This window comes from Artibeus jamaicensis, unplaced genomic scaffold (genome assembly GCF_021234435.1).
Source record: "Artibeus jamaicensis isolate MK-2021 breed Jamaican fruit bat unplaced genomic scaffold, CSHL_Jam_final contig_465, whole genome shotgun sequence".
NCBI lineage: Eukaryota > Metazoa > Chordata > Mammalia > Chiroptera > Phyllostomidae > Artibeus > Artibeus jamaicensis.
Genome location: NW_026521843.1, coordinates 36401407 through 36423231, shown reverse-complemented (window position 1 = coordinate 36423231; position 21825 = coordinate 36401407). Strand labels below are relative to the sequence as shown.

At 38.5% G+C, this 21825-nt stretch overlaps 1 protein-coding gene across 2 annotated transcripts in view; it reads left to right on the top strand.

Moving 5' to 3' along the window:
- EFEMP1 (EGF containing fibulin extracellular matrix protein 1) overlaps positions 1–21825 on the top strand; it is a 63436-nt gene that overhangs the window by 25045 nt on the left and 16566 nt on the right. The window lies entirely within an intron of this gene.

Here is a 21825-nt window from a genome sequence, read left to right as displayed (position 1 = left end):
TTCAATTAGGGTAAAGTTCAGAAAGGACGAATGCAAAATCAAGTATTTAAGTAGAAAGGAGTCAGAAACGCAGGATGGAAACAGGCAAACAGTTTAACCACCTGCCGATTTGTCATACTGTCACCAAAGGCACAGTGCTTTTCCTTGACTTTCAATTATTGCATTTTCTTCTTCATTCTCTGTTATCCCCTTAATACGGGAACAAGAGACTGTCATATATGCATATATCATTCACCTAAAAGAAAGCACTTGAAGGAAGTCACTTGCTGTTTAAAGAAACCAAAATTAGTTTTCCAAAAGAGTAGTTCCCTAATATGCCATGGTTTTACTCTATTACTAGCATAGCTGACTCCGAATCACACTCTCCTGTGTAATAACATAGAATGTATGCCTCATTAACTGCAAATGATGTAGATTACCATTAGGTTTTGTGAAAACCCCCTGGACTTGCTCATCTGAGAGGTCAGGCATCCAGTCTTTTCATCTTAGAGTCCAACTCTGAGCCTGGTCCTTATAAATAAACACCCAGAAATATTTGACCTGACTTTACATGCAGTTATCTCCACTAGATTTGAAAATATTCCCTATCTGTTCTCTAGTTCCGATTTACAATTTCATCACTGCTGGAAGTATAATGATCATACTGTCTTTGACATAGTCAACATATTGAAGAAGCATTGCTGCTGAAATTTACATTTTCATAGCTTTTCCACAGATAGAATTTTTTTAATTTTTTAAATTTAATTATTGTTCGAGTACGGTTTTCTGTCTTTTACTCCTATCCCAGCCAACCCCCCTCCCATTTCCACCCCCTTTAGTTTTTGTCCATGTGTCCTTTATACTAGTTCCTGTAAACCCTTCTCCTTTAGAATTTGTTCACACAAAAGTTCTGTCTCCAAGTTACATATAGGTTCTAATTAGATCACTAGTTAAGCTTTGCTCACTGAGTAGTCTTTATAAACATTAACACCCTATTGCTGTAAAGGGATCTTATCGCCACCAAATGTCCTTTTATATCACAACGTATTATTAAAAGTAAAAGACATTAGATTCTTTTGTTTTGCCAGTCCCTTTTGTTTCAATATTTGCAGTTTCTCTAATGAAAAATAACTTTTAAAAAGAAAGGCTAATTCGCTGCTGTTGAATCCATTCATCGGGAATACTGAAGAACAAGGGAAATCGTTCAGTGCTGTGGTGTCCCCCCGATTGATCTCAGTCCTGATAGACCACATTCAAAATCTGACACTGAGCAAGTAAATGAAGATAGGATGTGTACTCACTCATACTCAAGCACTAAATAGAAAATTCTGTTAAAACATCTGACTCTCCACAGTTTTCTTGCTCCCTTCCATTTGTATACAACGGAAGTACCAACTTGATGTACCAACTTGATGTAACAACTTAGTTACTTGAGTGCATAGTGTCGCCAGGTACCGTTGGTTTTGTATTATTTCAGTTAGTGCATTATGTCATAACATTATACATGGGCATTGTCCCTACTTGACAGATGTGATGGTGAGACCCTGAAAGGCTAAATAATTAACATTTCTGAACACATAACTAAAATGTGGTGTTGCTTGAACTGGAACTGACACCTTCCTGACTCTAAAACCCATGATCTTACCCACTTCTCTGTCTCAGTCATACTTCATATCTCCCCGTCAGTGAGTTGCATAAGAAAAAATTTATTCTGTGGTTCTCAGATTTTCTCAGAAGATCAACAAGTTCTCCTATAAACTCTAATTCCTGGTATAATAAATTCCTGGTGTAATGAGGCTAAGAAAAAAACCAGCATAAGCAACTAAAGAAAGATACGATCTCAAATAAAATAATTTAGACCTTAAAAAGATGATGCAGTGAGAAAATAGAATGATTATTCTAATTTTGAGTGCCATAGAAAGAGACCCATAGTTGAAGATCGCTAACAGAGGACCCCCTTACACCTCTCTGGAAGCCTCACAGTCATCTCCACATCAACCACATATGTGCCCCCAAATCAAAGGTTTTCATTTAAAGGTTTCCACAAACAAATTATTGCATTTCTAAGGAAAAAATAATTCAAGGCTAATTTTAAAGTTAATAATATGAATTGCTCAATTTTTCCATTTTCTTCTAAAATGAAAACTTGGAACATGATAGACTCTATGGATGTGCTTCATGCAGTAACCATTTTAAGTGTCTATAACAGATGTAAGAACATAGACTTTTTTATCTGTGTTTCTTCATGCAAAGAAGTTCTGTTAAAGGCTGCCTTATTTTGGCATCTACCTTTAGCACATCAACTGCATAACTGGCATGAATCCATCTCTTTTTGTACTCAACAGACATAGAAACCATGTACAGGGCAAGTTCCCCCATGAGACTTTGAGAGTCTATGCTGCCAAGCAGGCATTAAGCTACCCTAAATTCCTAATGAGTATATAATCTTACAGATACACAGTAGTGCATTTAAATATTGAGGAGAACTTTCAATTCATCTCACTCTGCTAGCAGAGAGCCATTTAATCCTGTCCAGAAAGATGAGTCCATTTTAGATTCTCCTTTGATTACAAGTTAGAAGGATGGACAAGTTAGTGCTGAAAAATGAAACAGAAGAAAAGATATAGAGACCTATGGTTATAGTCCCCCAAAAGCAAGAGCATGTTATTCTGGTCTCTCAGGATTCAACATTTTAAGTTAAAGACAGCAGAAGACAGAAAAGCGAGAAAATGAATACTTTTTACAACAGCATTCAGAAATTCAGCAAAGTGAATTTTAATTTTAGATTCTTAAAGCTAAAAGAGATCTTTGAGTATATGAGGTCTGTCCAGAAGGTATCCAGCCATGTCATATCAAAAATAGAGACATTTATTGAAGAGACAAGATACAAGAAACATTGTACATAGAACAATGATGCCTCAGTCTTCTTCAAAGTAGGCACCTTGGGACCTCACACAGTTCTAATCACCATCAGCTGCCCTGTCATATTTTCCTGAATCTCACTGATGATCTGAAATCTCTTTCCTTTTAAGGGTGATTTTAGTTTTGGGAAAAGCCAGAAGTTACAGAGCACCAAATCTGGGCTGTAGGAGGACTGAGTCACCTGGGTGATTTGACGTTTCACCAAAAAACTCTGCGTGAAACGTGATGCATGAGCCAGTGTACTGTTGTGATGAAGCTGCCAATCACCAGTTGCCCATAGCTGTGGCCTTCTGAATGGTCCAGATAGTTTCTGCAGAGGAATGTTCAAGTTTCATGCAAAATTTGATGCAGATTTGCTGTTCTCCTCGCTCGGTCATTTTGAATGTCTCAGCCACACATGTACACATGTTCACTCAATGGCCGCTACCTCCCCCGCTGACCAGTACAGTGAAGTGGTCATTGTTCACACATGTGCATTCCAGTCCACTCTCTTTGGTTGCCTGGTTACATCAATGTCATGAAAACCATTCTCATTATATTAACAATGGCTGAGTTTTTCCAGGCAGACCATAGAGTCCAAATTTATTTTTGCCCCCAATGGACATGTAATGTTCAAGGCCCACAAACTCATCTGAAATCCCAAAGACTAATTTATACATTAGCTTCAGAAATATTTAGAAGTGAAACCCTCACAGGTCCATAATTTTACTAAACAGTATTTTTTTTCATCTCCTATTGCCTTTAGGTACTCCTTGAACCAATACTCAGGAGTTACTGGAATTCTCTTCCTTTACAACACTGAAGTGTTTTAACTGAAAAAAAGGGTCGGTGGGGGGCATCCCACAGCCTATGTATGTCAAACACAATTTATCAGCAAATTAAATTCAAGTATGAATGGCAATTCATGAATAACTCAGGGAAAATGGTAACTATATTATCAATTTGAAAGACACAAGAAATCAAGTCTCATTTGGTTTAGTGGTATATTAAAGATTTGGACACAAGATGGTATTTGCTCACATTTAACAATTTGATCACTAAATAATCATGTGCCTTAATATGATGAAGTCTGCAGAGTCTTCTTTTCCAAAAAAAATTCTTAACACAGGACAAAGAATAGTAAGTCTAAGATTTCTTTTTTTAAGGTTGCTAATCAATTGACTTTATTTTTAATTGAATTTATTTAAATTTAATTTATTTAATTGAATTTAAACCTATGATTAATAAATTCATAGGTTTCAGAAGTACAATTCTATAATACATCATCTAGATATTGTATTGTGTGTTCACCACCCCAAGTCAAGTCACCTTCCATCTCCATTTATCTGCTCTTTAGCTTCTCTGCCTCCCCCACACCTCTTTCCCTCTGATAATTACCATGCTGTTCTCTGGGTCTGTACGTTTTGTTTTGGGTTTATGGTTTTTTTGGTTTTTCTTTTTGCTTAATCTCTTTACCTTTTTCACCCAGCCACTAACCCCCTCTCCTCTGACAGCTGTCAGTCTATTCTCTGTCTCTATGAACCCATTTCTATTTTGTTAGTTTATTTTGTTCATTAGAATCCCCACATGAGTGAAATCATATGGTACTTGTCTTTCTCTGATTTATTTCACTTAACATAATTCTCTCCAGGTCCATCCATACTGTCGCAAAGGGTAAGATGTCCTTTTTTATGGTCGAGTAGTATTACATCGTGTAAATGTACCACAGCTTTTTTACCCACTCATCCCATGATGGACACTTGGGCTAGTTCCAAATCTTGGCTACTATAATGTTGCAATGGCCACCAGGGTGCATATATTCTTCAGTTTAGTGTTTCAGGTTTCTTCAGATATGTTCCCAGAAGTGGGATCTCTGTGTGAAAAGGCAATTCCATTTTTATTTTTTGAGATATCTCCATACCACTTTCCACAGTGGTTGTACCAGTCTGTGTTCTCACCCACAGTGTACAAGGGTTCCATTTTCTCCACATCCTCACTGACACTTGGCATTTGTTGATTTATTGATGATAGCCGTTCTGAGAGGCATGAGGTGATATGGTGGTTTTAATTTATATTTCTCTGATGATTATTAACAATGAGCATGTCCTCATATGTCTATTGGCCATTTACATGTCCTCTTTGGAGAACTGTCTATTCAGGTTCTTTGCCCATTCTTTAATTGATTGTTATTTTGTTTTGTTTTTTGGTGTTGAGTTTTATAAATTTGTGGTAAATTTTGGATGTTAACCCCTTATCAGATGTATCATTGCAAATATGTTCTCCCATCCAGTGGGTTGTCTTTTCATTTTGTAGATGGTTTCCTCGGCTGTGCGAAGACATTTTAGTTTGATGTCATCCCATTCGTTTATTTTTTCTTTTGTTTCCCTTGCCTGAGAAGCTATATCAGGAAAAAAATATTGCCATGAGAAATGTCTGAGAATTTGTTGCCTATGTTTTCATTTAGGATTTTTATGGTTTTGAGCCTAACATTTAAGTCTTTAATTTTAAATTTATTCTTGTGTATGGTGTCAGAAGGTGATCTAGTTTTGTTTTTTGCCTATATCTGTCCATTTTTCCCAACACCATGTAATGAAAAGATTGTCTTTACCCCATTGTATGTTCTTGATTCCTTTGTCAAATATTAACTGTCTATAAAGACATGGGTTTATTTCTAGGCTTTCTATTATGTTCCATTGATCTGTCTGTTTTTATGCCAGTACCATGCTGTTCTGATTACTACGGGCTTCTAGTGTAGTTTGATATCAGGTAGCATGATTCCTTCCAACTTCACTCTTCTCTCTCAAGATTGCTGTGGCTCTTCGAGGTCTTCAGTGGTTCCATACAAACTTTTGAAATATTTGTTCTAATTCTGTGAAATATGCCATTGGTATCTTGATGGAAATTGCACTGAATCTGTAGATTGCTTTGGGTAGTATGGACATTTTGATGTTAATTCTTCCTATCTATTAACATGGTATATGCTTCCACTTATTTGTATCTTCTTAAATTTCTTTAGTTAGTGTTCTTTAATTTTCTGAATACAGGCCTTTTACATCCTTGGTTAAATTTATTCCTAAGTATTTTTAATGCACTTATAAATGGGATTGTGTTCTTAGTTTCCCTTTCTTTTTATTTTTTAATTTTAATCCTCAACTGAGGATATGTTTTTTTATTGGTGAGAGAGAGAAACATCAATGTGAGAGGGAAACATTGACCAGTTGCCTCCTGTATGCACCCCAGCTGGGGATCGAAGCTGCAATGTAGGTATGTGACCTGACCTTTTGGTGTACAGGATGGCACTCAAACCAACTGAGCAACATGACCTGGGCCTTATTTCCCTTTCTGATAGTTCATTATTGGCATATAAAAATGCAACTGATTTCTTAATATTATTTTGTATTCTGCTACTTTGTTGAATTCATTGATGAGTTCTAGTAGGTTTTTTGTGTGTAGGGTTTTTTTCTGTGTGTGAAATCCTTAGGATTCTTTATATACAGCATCATGTCAACTGCAAATAATGACAGTTTTACTTCTTCCTTTCCAATCGGAATGCCTTTTATTTCTTCTTCTTTGTCTGATTGCTGTAGCCAGGACTGCCAGTACTATGTTGAATTAGAGAGGTGAAAGTGGACATCCCTGTCTTGTTCCTAATCTTAAGGGAAATGGCTCTTGTGTTTCCTCATTGAGTACAATGTTGGCTGTGGGTTTGTATATATGACTTTTATTGTGTTGAGGCACAATCTCTCTATTCCCACTTTGCAGAGAGTTTTTATCATAAATGGATGCTGGATTCATTAAATGCTTTTCTGCATCTATTGATATGATCTTATGGTTTTCATCTTCATTTCATTTATGTGGTATATCATGTTTATTGATTTGTAGATATCGCACCAAATTGCATCACTGGAATAAATCCCACTTGATGATAGTGTATGATCTTTTTAATGTATTGCTGGATTCAGTTTGCTAATATTTTGTTGAGGATTTTAGCACCTATATGCATCAGGGACATTGGCCTATAATTTTTTTCTTTGCATTGTCTTTATCTGGTTTTGGAATTAGGCTAATGCTGGCCTCGTAAAATAACTTGGGAGTCTCCCCTCCTCTTGAACTTTTTGAAATAGTTTGAGAATAATAGGTGTTAGCTCTTCTTTGCATGTTTGGTAAAATTCACTTGTGAATTTTGTTTCAATCCAGGACTTTTGTTTGTCAGGAGTTTTTTAAATTAGTGCTTCAGTTTCACTAGTTGTAATCTGTCTATTCAGATTCTCTTTTTTTTTTTTCTGATTCAGTTTTGGAAGATTGTATTTCTAGGAATTCCTAGGAATTTATCCATTTCTTCCAGATTGTCCAATTTGTTGGCATGTAACTGTTCATAATATATTCTTACAATCCTTTGTATTTCTTGGTGTCAGTTGTTAGATCTCCTCTTCCATTTCTGACTTTATTTCAGTCCTCTCCTTTTTTATTTTGAGAGTACATTTATTAAAACTGGGACAGTGAAGCCCTGGCTGGTGTAGCTCAGTGGATTGAGCACGGGCCTGCGAACCGGACAGTCGTGGTTCGATTCCCTGTCAGGGCACATGCTTGGGTTGCAGGCCATTTCCCTGCAGGCCAGTTCCCAGCAGGGGATGCACAAAAGGCAACCATACATTGATGTTTCTCTCCCTCTCTCCTTCCCTTCCCCTCTAAAGATAAATAAGTAAAATCTTAAAAAAAAAAAAAACTGGGACAGTGAAATAAGGAAGGGCTTAGGATAGAGGAAGCAACACGAGAGAGCCTAGGTGGACTGCTTTGGTTCATTGGAAAGTCAATTAAAAGAGGTCCTCAGAGACAGATTCAAGGGGTTATCTTGGGATGAACTCCTGCTGCCCATTCCTCTACTGACTGCAAGTCTCCTGGGGACCCTTAGAGTTTAGGAGATGCACAGCTAGAAGGAAGAAAGATGTGGGCATGCTCCTGGAAGGGAGAGCACATTTTCTTGTTTTTTTAATGAATCTGGTTAAAGGTTTGACAACTTTGTTTATCTTTTCAAAGAACAAGCTCTTATTCTCTTTGATCTTTTATATTTTTTAGACTCTGTTTTATTTACTTCTGCTCTGCTCTTTATTATTTTCTTCCTTCTACTCACTTTAGACTTTGTTGTTCTTTTTCAAGGTCCTTTAAGTGGAAATTTAGGTTGTTTACTTGAGATATTTCTTGTTTATTGAGATAGACCTGTAATGCTATTAATTTCCCTCTTAGGACTGCTTTAACTGTATCCCATAGAATTTCAGTTGTTGTGTTCTCATTTTCAGTTTTTTCAAGGTATCTTTTGATTTCTTTTTTTATATTATTAACCCATTTATTGTTTAATAACATGTTATTGAGCTTCCATATCTTTATGTGTTTTTCAGATTTTTTTCTTATGATTGAATTCTAGTGTCATACCATTATGGTCAGAGAAAATGTTTGATATTATTTCAGTATTTTTAAATTTATTGAGACTTGTTCTTTGTCCTAATATGTGATCTACCTAAAAATTTATCCATAAGCACTTAAAAACATATATTCTGCTGTTTTAGGGTGAAAAGCTCTGATCTAGTGTGTCATTTAAGGCCACTGTTTTCATGTTAATTTTCCATCTGGAAGATCCACCCATTGATGTCAATGGGATGATAAAATCTCCTGATATGACTGTATTTCTATAAGTCTCTCCTTTATACCCACCAAGATTTGCTCTACATATTTAGGTGCTCCTATGTTGGATACATAAATGTTTACAAAGGTTATATCCTCTTGTTGGATTGCTCCCTTTATCATTATGTAGCATCCTTCTTTGTCCCTTACTATAGCCTTTGTTTTAATGTCTCTTTTGTCAGACATAAGTATTGCTACCCCACCTTTTTTTTTTTTCATTTCCATTTTCATGAAATATCTTTTTCCATCCCTTTGCTCTTAGTCTGTGTGATCTTTCATTTTAAGGTCAGTCTCTTGTAGACAGCATATATAAATGAGTTTTATTTTTCATCCATTCAGCTACCCTATGTCTTTTGATTGGAGCCTCTAAGCCTTTACATTTAAAGTGATTATTGATAGGTATGTATCTATTGCCACTATATTCTTTTAACTATGTTCCTTTGTGTTTCTTCTTCTCCTTCTCCTCCTTCTCCTTCTCCTTCTCCTTCTTCTTATTCTTCTTTTTCTTCTTTGAAGGCCCTTTACCATTTCTTGTAATACTAGCTTGGTAGTGATGAACTTCTTTAGCTTTTTCCTGTCTGGGGAGCTCTTCATTTCTCCTTTAATTTTAAATGATAGCATTGCTGGATAAAGTAGTCATGATGTAGGACATTGTTTTTCATCACTTTGAATATCTCATGTTAATCCCTTCTGGCCTGAAATGTTTCTGTTGAGAAATCTGCTGACAGTCTTATGGGAGCTCTGTTATAGTAATTAACTCTTTCTCTTGGTGCTTTTAAAATTCTCTGTCTTTAACATTTGCTGTTTTAATAATGATGTGTCTTAGTGTGTACCTCTTTGGGTTCCTCTTGTTTGGGACTATCTGCATTTCTGGGCCTTGTGTGTCTTTTTTATTCAACAGGTTAGGGAATTTTTTGGTCATTGTTTCTTCAAATCAGTTCTCCATCCCTTGCTCTCTCTTCTTCTTCTGTTACCCCTATGATGAGGTTAGTGTTATATTTCATGTTGTTCCAAATGTCCCTTAAACTATTCTCATTTTTTAATTTTTTTTTCTTTTCAATGGTCTTATTGGGTATTTTCTGCTACCTTTTCCTCCAAATCACTGATTCAGTCCTTCTGCTTCTTCCAACCTACTGTTTCTTCTTTTCAGTGTATTCTTCATTTCAGATATTATATTATTCATTCTAACTGGTCTTTTTTATGGTTTCTATGTCCTTTTTTTCATGCTGTCTTAGTTCGCACTAAGTTCCTTGGGCATTCTTATAACCATTTTTTGAACTCTACATCTGATAAATTGCTTGCCTTCATTTCATCTGGGTCTTTTTCTGGAAATTTCTTCTGTTCTCTTATTTGGGGCATGTTTATTTGTTTCCCCATTTTGGCTACCTCATTGTTTTTGTTTCTATGTATTAGGTAGATCTGCTAAGATTCCTAGTTTTGATTGGGTGGCCTTATGTAGTAGGGACCCAGCAGCATAGTCTACTTGATCACTTGAGCTGAATGCTCCAGGTATGCCCCTTTTGTGGTTTATGTGGGCCATCCGGTTGTAAATGAGTCTTGATTGCTATTGACATGTTCATGCATGAGGCCAACCCTCAGGCTGGTTAATTCTGAGGATCCACCCTGACCACAGTGTACAAGCTGCTGTGCAAGTGCTGACCACATGAAGTGAAATTTGCCTCAGCAGGTTCTGGTACCTGCCAAGTTTGCCCTCTGCATATGCCTCTTGTGAGATGATTAGGATCCTGCTCTGATTTTGTCTAAAGCTAGCCTCTGGGTGTGTTGGTTCTGGGACTCTTGGGAGGGACTCTGGTGCAGACCATTTTCAGTTGCAGACTTTGGCCCTGGGCAACCTGTTTGGAGTTACAAAGCAATCCACTATTTGTGCGTACCTCTGCTGGACTCAGGTGTGTGCAGGAAGGACCAAGCTGAACACCAAGTCTGGCTTTTACCAGTATGGGACTCAAAGGAAGGCCAGCAAAAGTCCCAAAGACCCACCTTTGAGATCCACCTTTGCCTGTCTCTGTCTGCCAGCTACCTGTTAGGCTGTTGCTGAAAGAGCCTCCAGTGGTATTCCACTTCTATAAGATAGGTTCTCAGTGAGTCACCAGGTAGGGGTGAGTGGTGCACACCAGACTGATGCAGGTTCAAACTTGGTGCCAGTACTGGGTCTGAGGCCACTCAACGAATGTCCTAGGGTATATCAAGTTTTGCTGCCACCTCCTGGTTGCTTATACACCTTTGTGGTAGAGTGGGGTCTCAGGGCGTTGTCAGGGTGAGGCCAGCAGCGTTTATTAGGTCCAAACAGACCAAAATTAGGCCACATGAAGGAGGGCTCTATACCAGTTGGGTGTGCAAGGGGGAAATGTCCCCTATCCTAGAACCACGTAACTCAGGCTGTCTCAGATTCTGTCCAGAGCCAAATTTCAGCAGGGATGGGGCACTAGGAATCTGGGGGTGGAGCTTGTGGATCTCCCCTGAGAGGGAGGTGTCAGTCAAGCTTGGGGGAAGGTAAAAGGAGTAGACCCCACCCCAGAGCCATACAACTCAGTCACTGGCACTACCTGAGTCTTCCCAGACCTCTACAGCCTGGCCCAGGCAGCTGATTCCCCAGTGGGGCAGAAGCTCCACAGGGTGGGGTGACAGGGTGTCAAAAGGGCAGGGCTACTGCATTTCCTCAGGTGGAGCCCCTATGAAAGGGAGTGCTCCATCTAAGGAAGACAGCATCTGCCAGGCAGGAGAAGAACTCAGCTCAGGGATCCTGGTGGCTGTCCCTTTAGCTCTCTCTCCAGAGCCACAAACCTCAGTCTCTCTTTATGTGACTGTAGCCTGCTCTGCCCTCTCTCTGCTGGAACCCAGGGTGAGTGGCTGGGAACAAAATTTTCCCAGCTGGGAACAAAAAGCAATGGCTTTTTAAGAAGGCACCTGTATCTACAGAAAACTTTCATCTCTTCCTGGCAGACTGATTTTCACAGCCACATATTATGTAGGTGCCTCTTCCTGGCTCTCATGCTCTGATGATCCTGGTGTGGAGTTGAGATACCTCACTCCCTGAGGGGGACTTTTGCAGCTGAGGTATCCCTCTAGAATCTTAGCTGCTGTCTGTGGGAGAGGGGCAGCCCTTTTCACACTTCCATCCTTCCTACCAGGTCTTGATGTGGCTATAAATTCCTGGCTATAAGACTTCTCTTTGACTAGCTAGTCAGGGTGATTGTTTTATATTTCAGTTGTAATTCCAGTTTGGTCCTGAGGGGAGGTATAGGTAACATGCACTTACTTACACCTCCACCATCTTGGATCTACCAACTCTAGTGTGGGGGTAACTTTGCCCCCAAAGTCCCCTAGTCCACCGTGGGTGAAAGTGAAACTACCAAGACTTGATCTGCTTGGGGAGGAAAGGTGGCTAATCCCTCAAAGGGGAAGGGCCAAGAGCCCCCTGCTCAAGGGGATTTTATTGGGTTTGTTTGCACAAGAAAACAGGTAAGGATCAAACAATAGATAGCATTCAAAGAGCTATGAGGGCTTATTCTCAGTCAGGGTCAGATAGCTAAAGAGCCATAAAACTTTGAGGGCCAAACTTCTTTCTTGGACCATTATCATTTAAATGAGAGCATTCTAAACAAAGGAGGTTTCACAGGATTTTTTACATAGTCTTTTTAGGCCTGATCACCTGGGGAACCCGCCCTTTCCAGCACAGGGCTGCACTGCCTTCCTTATCATAGGTTTTCAGGCTTAAGTGGATTAGAGCCAGGAAGTGCTCCTCTCAGAGGACGTGGGAACTCGGGCTATGTCACAATAGCCAGGGGGTAAGGGTCCATCGCTCCCTCTTTCTTGCAGCCCCCCCCCCCGAGTCCTTCCTTGATGGCCTCCCAAGTGATCCTGTCTGGCTTAGGTTGCCCCTCCTCTGAGGGGTCATACCCGCCGAGGACATTGACCATCCTTTGGGGGTTGAGGGGCAAGCTTTGTCTCCTTAGGCTTGTATTCCGGAGGTCACTCACTCATCCTTAACCATGGGGGGCCGTTATAATTCCTAAAACCAGGCAGAGCAGTCCCCAACAGTCTAGGATTTCTTAATTGCTTCCTTGCTCAAGGAAGAGGATACTTAAAAAATCACTTAAGATGGGATCTTTCCTTGTACACTTTTAAAAACTGTTATCATCAAGCAAGGTTGTCAGATGTTAGAGGATAAGTTATAAAAGTAATCCTTACAACTGTACAAAGATATATGTGTATGCACCACATGGCTAGGAAGAAGTCTCAGATACTAATTTTGCTATCTTCTTTAAGCTATAAATTGTATTGAAATGTATGTCTTCTTTTCAAAAATAAGAGTTTTCTAGTTTTGTTGTTGCTGTTGTTTCTATCGCCCTCATTTTAACTTACCATTTACCAGTTTATTATAAAAGGATATAATAAAGGGTACACGTGAACCTCTGGGTGGAAGGGTTGCACAAGGCAAGGCACGTGGGAAGGGACGCAGAGCTTTCGCGCCCTCTCTGGGTGTGCCATCTCTCTCTCCATTGTTGTTTCTGTCTTATTTACCTTACAGTTACAGAATAAAGACTGCCTGTTGTCATTTCTGAAATTTATTTTATCTTACCTTAGCCAGCAAACAGTCGTTTTCTTTCTGTGTTTCTCTCAATACTTAAAAAGTTTATGTCAATTATTTCAAAATCTTTCATCATGTTATTTATATTTTCTGCTCATTTCTGAAAATGTATGCTTATTCTTTTAGTTAATTGAGAAAAGTATGTTAGATCTCTTACTGCAATTGTGTTTATCCATTATTCCCTTTAGTTTTCTTCACTTTTGTTTTATCTATATTGAAGCCAGGTGATTAAGTGTCACTAAATTTATAATTTCTGTATTTTCCTAGTGAAGTAAAACTTGTATCATTACCTACTATGACTTTTCATTCTCTAGTAATCTTTTTTTCTTTAAAGTCAACTTTGTCCGATATTAATATTTCAAAGCCAACTCCTTTTGGTTAGTGTTGCATGGTATATTTTTTATCTTTTTTTCTTTATCTGTGTCATTATATTTAAATTGTGTCTCTTGAAACAGCTTATATAGGTGCTGTGTTTTTAACCCACCTGAGAATGTTGGGGTTGCAGGAAGAGCATTTGACCCACTCGCGTTGAATGTTCTTCCTACAACCCCAACGTTCTCAGGGACTATCGCCATGGTCATGTCGGAACCCCTATGTCAGTGTTTGCCTTCCATGCATTCAGTGCATGTTAGTTTCCTTTCTTGCTTTTCTCACCTTCTCTCTAAAATGATGGGAAATTTTGTATTCCATCTTCCCCTGTAATAGTTTTGTGGTCTCATTCTTTTTTATTCCTCCTTAGTGTTTTCCCTGGAGATCACTTTAACATGCATCCTTGACTTATCAAAATCTGAAATGAAATGGTCGTTTTACCTCTTCCCAGACATTGCAAGGACCTTGAACTACTCCATTTACCCTCTGCCAATCTATATGCTATTATTCTCATGTATTTTCATTCTGTAGATATTATAAGCCCCCAAAGACCTTTCTATTCTTGTTTTACGTATTCTGTATTCATTTAGATTTACCAACATATGTATGCTCTCATTGCTTCTCATTGGGATGAAATTTTAAATCAAAAAGAGAAAATAAAAAGGTATTAGTGGAAATGTGTTGAGTAACCCCCACCTCATTCTCCCTCTCTGCTCCATTTGGAATTCAGAAAAACGTAAGAGCCCTGAGGCATATGGGGAAACATTGTACAGAAACATAAGTAAGATGTAACGAAATGGGTAGGAAAATACACACAAGAAGGTAACATGTTCTAAAGGTAAGAGGCACAAAGATATACTTTATTTCAAAAGCCTTAGGCAGTTAATGATTTAGAGAAGTATTGCCAAGTTACACTCAGCAAATTTAGTAGTATGCCTTAATTTAGTGAGCACAAAAGCTGTTTATTGTTGAGTGAACAACAAGTATAATGTAATTGGTCTCATACGATTAGGAGGTCACCAAGCCATGCTTGTTATAATTGGCATTGCCATAGCCGGGGGCTTATGTGACCTCAAGTGATGATTGGCTTGAAGGAGTAAGCCAGGAATGTGTGTACTTTGGGCTAGATAGACTGACTAATCTGGCTGTAAGGACTCAGGAAAAGGGGCCAGGAATCAAATCGCAGCACAAAGGCAGGGCATGGTGGACTCAGTTGAATGCAGTCAGTCTCCATTCAGTTCATCACTTTCCAGGGGTTTGATCTGGAGCTCAGGATGGGAGGATGTGGGAGGTTCAAAGTGAAGTAGTGGAGCACCAGGGAAACACAATTAAAATGTCAGTGCATAGGCATCCCATAATAAGGGGTGGATTCTAATTCCTCCAAAGGCCAGGTCTACAGCTTGCATGGGATGGGCTTGAATTTTCACACCAAGGGTCTGTAGTTCCTGGTACTGAGCCACCCTGGAACAAAGCCTGGTGGAGCCGTTTGTTTCCAAATACAGGTTTACCTCCACAAGGTTGTAGATTGATGGCTGGTTGTAACATCATCCCCAATGTGAGGATCATCTTTTAGCAAACATTTGCTTCATGGATAATTAAGTTTAAGAATAAAAAAGGGAGGTTATCTAGGTATAACATTCACAGAGGTACCAGAGAGCATACCTAGCAATTAATTATTTGTAGAAAATGTTTTTTCTTTAAGATTACGAAAGCAATGAGCTTCACTTTGCCAGTGTGCAAAAAGACCTGAAAATCAGAATTAAGGTACTTGTTTCCTTGTTCATTCTCCTGTTTTAATGTTGACTGACTGGTTCATTTGGTTTGTGCACAATTGTGCACAAGACAGAGGAGTCATGAGTTGAGTGTCCCAACGCATCAGTTGGTTTCCTGCCCCACACGCACAAACCCTGTGTCTAACCTCATCTAGTCATCTTGCAAATCAACACCACTACCTATAGGGGAGACCAGATTTGCAGTGCAAATCCATCATTGTTACTGGAGCTTCAGGCACATGCAGCATTTTTCCTGTACAAGAACAGCATAGTTCAAGGTTGTGATAGAACGCAGTGCAATGGTAAGGACTTCAGGACACATGACTTTCCAACTTCACTTTCTAAAACAATAACATGAACTATCAGGGAGACTGGTATTTGTTGACTTTGGTGATATTTTTGTTTACCATTTAAAGCACACTAAATGATTAACAATCTGTTTTGCCAGAGCAGATAAGAATCTAGAACTATAAATCTACTGCTGACCATGGATGAAGACAGTCTTCTTTTGTTACTTAATATCAGTATTTATTTTCTCCACTAGAACTGCTTAGCTTGGGTGAATTCTGGTTGATAATTTCAGAAGGGTGTAAAGCTAACTAGAACTGGGCATTTGGCCCAGATAAATCTGATTCCAGTGCTGTGAAAGGAGCAGCAAGGGAAATAGAAAGTCTTTGACAAAAGTTGTTGATAACTGGCTAAGGAGTGGGGAAACGGAAGACTTGGAGGGCCGTGAATGTTATTCTAACATAGAAGAAAGACACACGGGAGGAATCGCGGCACTAGAGATTAGCAATCCTCTCTTTAACACTGAGAAAAGTTAAATACATATAACCACAATAAAGCTGCTGCTATCTAGAACTCTTAGGAAATAAATCTTTCTGGAGGCCTAAAATGTGGAGGCAAAAATGGGAATTTGGGGTTTGAATTTCTGCTGTCTGTGACCTTGGGCAGGTAACCTCACCAATTTACATTTCAGTGACATCCTCCTGCCTCCCCAGTAAATTGTGGATGATGTAATCACCTATTTATTCCACAGGGCTGAGGTTAGGGTTAATTCAGAGGTCTGTAGATCTGATGTCCTAATCAAATAATAGGTGTTTAGAGATTGCCAAGCATTTACCTATTTTTACACCAATTAATTTTAGAATGTTAACAAATTTGCACAGGAAGTTATATAAAATACTACATACCTTATGTAGTATTATTAGATTTCAATCAGCATAATCAGATTTCAATCAGCATAATGTACTCAGGTTATTGTTACCAGTAGCCATTACTGAATGGGGCGGCAGTAAAACAGCAATGCCCTCAGCTCTTGTTGAGATAGTTCCTACTTCCAGGATTATATTGAAAAATAGGATGAATATTTAAATAACTCTAAGATCTTCACCAAGTGAGTCCTTTTTACCAAACAGGTATCCTGACTAAGTAGAAAGAGTACTTTGCTAAGAACTAATGTATTGTTCTGTCCCTAGAGAAGATTAGGACCAGTTACTCTGAGCAGATGGGTATCTATCTAAATCATTTAAAATGTGAAAAAAGAAGAAGAAAATGGGAAGAGAAGGCCAGGAGAAAAGTAACTCCTCCTTACAGCAAACCCAAATGTTTGACCTTCCCCCACCCCAAATTTACTCCCTTTATAAGATTATATAGCATGACTGGGGAAAATATAACAAAGTTTTAACTCCATACAGGTAAAGAATTAGCAGCAACTTGAATTTAACCACTACCTTTTCTTTAACTACAGGAGTTCAAGGGACAGCGCCATCAGATAATCCTGCCAAAGCACGCACAGTGTCCCACACAGAACTAGGAGAGATATGGCTACTTAGAGTAAAATAAAGGACACAGTCTCAGTACAAAAAGATACATTTTGAAGATTCTGAACAATTTTTTTTAATCTGTGCACTATCGTTAGGGATAGACAGTCTATTTTACAGACGGAGAAGCAGAGAGAAAGAGGTACCATGGCTCTGGATCACACAGGCGGTGACAGAATCAAAATCATTCCAGTCCCCTTCCTCCTATTTCAGTGTATTCTCGTCACTCGTTGAAGGCAGCTTATTCCAAAGGAGCTCTGAATTATCCCTTAAACCTAAAGCAGCACAAATTAGAAAAGTCTAACTGGTAATCTACAGCATTTAAGATACGGAAAATTTTTGCCCATGAAACACACTGATTCCATGTTGTGGTAAATTATCAAATTGTGGAAAGAACATTACAGAGATTAAAATGTTGCATAAGAGAGAGAAAGCTGCATGAGTCAGGGGTTTGGGAAATATGAGTCAGACTAAAGGGAAGGAGCCAAAAACATAGAGAATGAGGGCCTGAGCAGGGACTTAATGGACACCAGGAAGACATGGACATAGTTACCTCCACTAACTCTGAGAGAGAACTAAATATGCAGTCCCATAGACTGGCGGTCAGTATGGTAAAAAGGCTAGGGGTACAAGCTGAGCAAAGTTCAGACTGTTATTTAAAGCAATGAGGGTGCCAAAGTCAGCAAGAGAGAGACCTGTAATAGTATAAATCACTAGGAGGGAGAACATGGGCACATTTTTGAAAAATGAGGGAATCACCAAATATTGCCATTAGCTATTCTTAATGCATTCGAATGATGAAATGTGAGTTGATTTACGTGTTGCGATATTTTAGGAAGCACACTCTATTATTTTGTTCTTTAGCGGTGTTTATATTAGGCTATGTCCACATGGTTCAGAGCTGTTCCCTGTGGTGTTCAATCCAAACTCTCACCTCACCTTTAAGGCCCTGAATCTTACTGATGACTCAAACCACCAGTTGACCAGCACCTTCCCCCAGGAGCTGCACCAGGCTCCTCATACACAGCCCCTCCTCCACGTTCACTACTGGGCTGTCAGCCATCTTCATGCAAATCACTTTTGTCTTCTCAGTGTTTTCTAATGCAACCTGCTTTCTGCCTAGAAAGAGCTTCCTATTTCTGTCAATCTATGTACCTCACCTTCATCAAAATGCCGCTCAAAACTCACCCTTCTGGCAAACCATCCACAGCCGCCCTTCTCTGATTCTGCCTTATTCCTCATAGCATCTGCACTTTTCAATGCCCTTTGTCAGCTCCTGATATCTTGCTGATCTTGCTGTTTTTTCTCACATCTTGCCTGTTAACCTGTCATGTAAATGTTAAATTCCATGAGCTAAAACACTGGCCCTCCTTCCCTTCAACTCTAGACCTCAGTTTTTGGCAATTATAATTCATTCATTTATTTATTAACATGTACTTACCAAAAAAACCACCATGTTTTATGCATTCTACTGGGCACTAGGAAGACAGAGAAAAGGTAAGACAACAGGCCCCTCCTCAAAGAGTGTGGGTCCCAGGGTCCAGGGAATGTGTTAAGTGGCAGCCTGTCAAAGAAAAATTATAGATGGACTTAAAAACCAACAAAAACTCCTTTCCCCAGAGTATATTTCCTTAGATTATCAGGAAAACCATGGCTGACCTGCATACTTTTCCTTATGAATAAAGTGTTGCTTTTGCCGCAACAGATTATCCTCACCCCAGAGGGCTTTCATAGTCACACCTGGGAGGGCCAGATGTTCAGGCACATCTGCACAAGGGTGGACCTTCTGCTTGAGTGCTTGACATAGATTTATATTTTAGTGGGGTTTTTTTCTTATTATATTGAACTTTCTAACATTTAAGGCAAATCAAAATGCATAGAAGTGGAAAAGAGAAGCATAAAAGATTTTAACAGTGTATAACAATTCTAACATAACTTTGTATACTCTCATATAGCTTTCTGATATGACATATGCTTTGTGAATGCCATAACAGAATCTCAAAGTGCAACTTTCAAAATAATAAAAATTGTTTTATTTAAGTAAACTAATAAATTGACCACAACATGAAGTCACTTAGTGTGTTTTATGGGCAAAATTTTTCTGTATCTTAAATATTGTAGATTACCAATTGGGCTTTTCCGATTAGTGCTGTTTTAGGTTTGAGGAATTATTCAGAACTACTTTGGAATAAGCTCCAATTGAAGATAATTCAGAGAAATCCATTAGATAACCTGCTAAGAGCAAAGGGGCGGATAAACATTCTAACCCTGAGTCAGAGAAGCAAAAATGAAAACACGGTCAGTTCATACACAAGCAGGTGCAGCTCTGGTATATGAGGAAGCCTGCACTCAACTCCTTCGGATTAATTTCTCAAACAGGATTTTGTACAACTGTATTTTATTGCATTTCAGGAGGTTTCCCCCATGAAAGAATTAAAAGTAAAAGTGAATCCAGGTAAATAGAAAATGTAGTCAAAATATTAGCAGTCAATCCTAGGTGAGGTGAATCCTACTGCAGTTTTTATTGGTTTTTTTTTGGGGGGGGTGTATAGAGAAAGGGAAAGAATGTAGTTGTAGTGGAGGCAGTGGTATTTCACTTAGTTTTCTGTTGTTTTTGTTTGTTCCTCTATTAAATTACTTTCACTCACCCAATATTTTTGTTGAAGAATCCTTCTCAGGAGATAAATGGACGTTCTTAAGGAGGAGTGGGTCCAGGGAGCACAGATTTTATTTTTTAAATGTATTTAATGATATATTAATTCCTCTAGAAATGTTACTCTATTTATCAAAGAGACTTAGAACTGAACGACAAGAAAGTAGGAAGGAGATTGTAGGACACCAGGAATGTAGCCTGGGGTGGAGGCAGTTTGCAGTTGTCTCAGGGAGAAAAGCCTCAGTCACTGGTGAGGCCTCCCTTAGAAAAATGCAGCAGCCCGCCAGTCCTTGATCTTCTGCCAGCCTGTACTGAGGAAACTTGCCACATCTGAACCTCGCATTGCAATATCTCTCAGGGCTGTTATCGCTGCAAATCCTGGCAAATGTTCTTGACATAAAACAATAGGAATTCAGCTGTCATTTCTGCATTAGCAAGTCATAAAGCTCTAAAGAAACCTCAGTAGAAATGCTTTCATCAAGTGCGTATGAGAAAATAATAAAAGACACAAAAGAGAAAAGATAATCTCAAAGCAAGATTGCTGTACCTTTGCATAGTACCTAAAAAGGTCAGAGTTGTCATCACTGGTTTGAAAATAATAATAATAGATTTCAAAACAAAAATAGAAAACAAGAACCAAAAAAAATCCACCAAAACTTAAAAACCAGGTGGAAAGGATTATGTAAGTAGTTGCTTTAATAGGTTATTATCCAATAACAGCCACATATCCCTCGAGTATTTTTCATGTCCCCTCCCTCATTCTTTTGGAATCTCTCGTATCATTTCCACACCCAGCTCACTGAAGCCCATATCTGAGGACAACCCTCTCACAGCCTGAACTTCCTACATTATTACACTGGGTAATAAGTGCAGTAATTCTCCGTGGAAATATTAGAAAGATGAATGGCAACATTCTGAGCTTCTTAAAGAGAAGGGCAAGAACTGATGGCTCATTTTTTTTATTATTGATTCTTGGCCCAAAGCACCATCCTGGATCTACCGCAGTGATGTCCTAAGACCCCCCCTAAGTTTGTCGCAGTTTTTATGCTAAATTTGTCATCGAGGAATTACAAGGCCATATTTTTTAAAGACACTTAGAGTCTTAAGTTGCTGAAAGAGTGCCAACATCACATAATCCTTTCATTTGTGCTATTTAACTTCATAATGTGAGAGAAGAGAAACAGAGAAATCTAAATGAATACAAAGGTGATATAGATAAGGCAACATTAAATATCACTTATAAATTATTGGGTAATATAAATGTACGCTCACATATTCACATTGCATTTTGATCCCAAATAAATTTATTATAACATGTTTATTATATTATGACTAAGCATTTTTTACTTTTCTAAATTCATAACCTACCTAGTCAGTCCTTAAGTCATCTTTACTCTATTACTCCCAGAATGGAAATGCTTTGAGAAAATATGTATTTTACACGACACCAGCCTATCTCTCCTGGAGCAATATGACCAAATTAAATCTTTTGCATTCTGAAGCTTGCAATGAAAGGTTTACACACACAGTCATGTTACCCTAAAGTTTGAACATGCCCACAAACAGCAACAGGGAATGTGTATTATTGAAGTTTGATTTATACTCTGTTATTTGAGCAGATTTTTAGAGATTTATCAATAGAAATTCTTTCAAATGCAATTTATTGGATGGAGAAAACAAGTATTGTACAATTTATTTACATTTTAAAACACACGAACTAATACTGTATATTCTAAAGGGTGCATCTCTGTATATTAAACATATAAAAACATCTCAGGGAAGGGTTCACACCCTCCAGGACAGTGGCAGGTGAGCAGGTACAGGGATGAGGATGGAGTAAGGCTTTAGCTATACCTGATATGTTTCAGTTCTTAACAAAATCAGGTGAGCTGAGGCAAGCAGAGCAAATTACTAGTGTTGGTTAATCTGAGTGGTGCACACTGGCATCTATGAAATTATTTTCTGAACACTAAAAATAATTCATCATTTTAAATATTTCCAATATAACAGTGCCACGAAGTAATGGTTGGAAAAATAAAC